Source organism: Triticum dicoccoides, chromosome 6A (genome assembly GCF_002162155.2).
Source record: "Triticum dicoccoides isolate Atlit2015 ecotype Zavitan chromosome 6A, WEW_v2.0, whole genome shotgun sequence".
In the NCBI taxonomy this organism is placed as follows: domain Eukaryota; kingdom Viridiplantae; phylum Streptophyta; class Magnoliopsida; order Poales; family Poaceae; genus Triticum; species Triticum dicoccoides.
The window spans coordinates 535,865,885-535,869,239 of NC_041390.1; positions in this window are offsets into that span (position 1 = coordinate 535,865,885).

A 3,355-nucleotide genomic window follows, 5' to 3' on the forward strand; every position below is an offset into this window, starting at 1 on the left:
ATGATACGGGAGTCAAAACCTTCGGGAGAATATATAATGAATTTTTACCGACCAAAATATGTATCGTGCAAGAAAACGGAGTCCGGAAGGCACACGAGGTGGTCACGAGGTAGGGGCGCGCCCAGGGGGTAGGGCACGCCCACCACCCTCGTGGGGCCCTCGTGTCCTTCCCGGACTGCTACTTATTTTTCTATTTTTCTAAATATTCCAAAACGGAGAAATATTGCCTTAAAAATTGTTTTGGAGTCGGTTTACTTACCGTACCACATAACTATTCCTTTTCGGAGTCTGAAACGTTCTGGAAAGTGTCTCTTATGTATTCCTCTGGGGTTACGGTTTCAATAATATTGGTTTCAACATTTATGGGATTACCTGAGATATAATGTTTAATTCTTTGATTGTTTACCACCTTCGGATTTGTGCCCTCGAAGTTGTTAATCTTTATGGCACCGGAACGATAGACCTCTTCGATAACATATGGGCCTTTCCATTTAGAGAGATTTTTTCCTGCAAAAAATCTTAAACGAGAGTTGTATAGCAATACATAATCACCTATATTAAACTCACGCTTTTGTATCCTTTTGTCATGCCATCTTTTAACTTTTTCTTTAAACAACTTGGCATTTTCATATGCTTGGGTTCTCCATTCATCAAGTGAGCTAATATCAAATAACCTCTTCTCACCGGCAAGTTTAAAATCATAGTTGAGCTCTTTAATAGCCCAATATGCCTTATGTTCTAGTTAGAGAGGTAAGTGACATGCTTTTCCATAAACCATTTTATACGGAGACATACCCATAGGATTTTTATATGCAGTTCTATAAGCCCATAATGCATCATCAAGTTTCTTGGACCAATTCTTTCTAGACCTATTAACAGTCTTTTGCAAAATTAATTTGAGCTCTCTATTGCTCAACTCTACTTGACCACTAGACTGTGGGTGATAAGAAGATGCAATTCTATGATTAACATCATATTACCAAGCATTTTACGGAAAGCATCATGAATAAAGTGTGAACCACCATCAGTCATTAAATATCTAGGGACTCCAAACCTCGGGAAAATAACTTCTTTAAGCATTTTAATAGAAGTGTTATGATCAACACTACTAGTTGGAATAGTTTCTACCCACTTAGTAACGTAATCAACAGCAACTAGAATATGTGTGTATCCATTAGAGGGAGGAAAAGGTCCCATATAATCAAAGCCCCAAACATCAAATGGTTCAATAACTAGTGAATAATTCATAGGCATTTCTTGATGTCTACTAATATTACCAATCCTTTGACATTCATCACAAGATAAGACAAACTTACGGGCATCCTTGAAGAGAGTAGGCCAATAAAAACCAGATTGCAATACCTTATGTGCAGTTCTATCTCCAGCGTGGTGTCCTCCATAAGACTCAGAGTGACACTTGCGTAGGATCTGTTCATGTTCATGCTCAGGTACACAACGTCTAATAACACCATCTACTCCTTCTTTATAAAGATGTGGGTCATCCCAAAAGTAATGCCTTAAATCATAGAAAAACTTTTTCTTTTATTGGTATGTGAAGCTAGGTGGTATAAACTTAGCAACAATATAATTAGCATAATCAATATACCATGGAGTACTACAAGAAGTACTTATAACATTTAATTGTTCATCAAGAAAGTTATCATTAATAGGTAGTGGGTCATCAAGAATATTTTCTAACCTAGACAAGTTGTCTGCAACGGGGTTCTCAGCTCCCTTTCTATCAACAATATGCAAATCAAATTCTTGTAGCAAGAGAACCCATCTAATAAGTCTAGGTTTAGCATCTTTCTTTTCCATAAGATATTTAATAGCAGCATGATCTGTTTGAATAGTTACTTTAGAATCAACAATATAAGATTTGAACTTATCACAAGCAAATACAACTGCTAAAAGCTCTTTTTTAGTAGTAACATAATTTCTTTGAGCATTGTCTAGAGTCTTACTAGCATAATGAATAACATTTAATTTCTTATCAACTCTTTGCCCTAGAACAGCACCTACAGCATAATCACTAGCATCACACATAATTTCAAAGGGTAAATTCCAATCAGGTGGTTGAACAACAGGTGCAGAGACTAATGCTTTCCTAAGTATTTCAAATGCTTCTACACAATCATCATCAAATACAAACGGTATATCTTTTTGCAATAAATTAGTCAGAGGCCGAGAAATTTTTGAGAAGTCCTTAATGAACCTCCTGTAAAATCCGGCGTGACCAAGGAAACTTCTTATACCTTTGATGTCCTTGGGACATGGCATCTTTTCAATAGCATCAACCTTGGCTTTATCAACTTCAATACCTCTTTCAGAAACTTTGTGCCCCAAGACAATACCTTCATTAACCATAAAGTGGCACTTTTCCCAATTCAAGACAAGATTAGTTTCTTCACATATCTGCAAAACTCGACCAAGATTGCTCAAGCAATCATCAAAAGAGGAACCATAGACGGAAAAGTCGTCTATGAAAACCTCACAAATCTTTTCACAAAAGTCAGAGAATATAGCCATCATGCATCTTTGAAAGGTAGCAGGTGCATTACATAAACCAAAAGGCATATGTCTATAAGCAAAAGTACCAAAAGGGCATGTAAAAGTAGTCTTTGATTGATCTCTAGCCGACACAGGTATTTGAGAGAAACCAGAATAACCATCTAGAAAGCAATAGTGTGTATGTTTGCATAATCTTTCTAGCATTTGATCAATAAAAGGTAAGGGGTAATGATCTTTCTTAGTAGCTTTATTTAATTTGCGGAAATCAATTACCATCCTATAACCTATGATAATTCTTTGTGGAATCAATTCATCTTTATCATTAGGAACAACAGTAATACCTCCCTTCTTAGGGACACAATGGACAGGACTTACCCACTCACTATCAACAACGGGATAGATTATACCTGCCTCCAGAAGATTTAATATTTCTTTTCTCACCACTTCTTTCATTTTAGGATTCAGACGTCGTTGAGGATCACAAACTGGTTTGGCATCTGCTTCCAAATTTATTTTATGTTGACATAGAGTGGGACTAATGCCCTTAAGATCATCAAGAGTATATCCAATAGCAACACGATGCTTCTTCAGAGTTTTCAATAATCTTTCTTCCTTATGCTCTGAAAGGTTAGCACTAATAATAACAGGATATATCTTCTTTTCATCAAGATAAGCATATTTAAGATTATCAGGCAATGGTTTAAGCTCGAACACGGGATCACCCTTGGGTGGAGGAGGATCCCCTAAGATTTCAACAGGAAAATTGTGATGCAGAATAGGTTCCTGTTTAAAGAATACTTCATCTATTTCCCTTCTTTTATTCATGAACATATCATTTTCATGG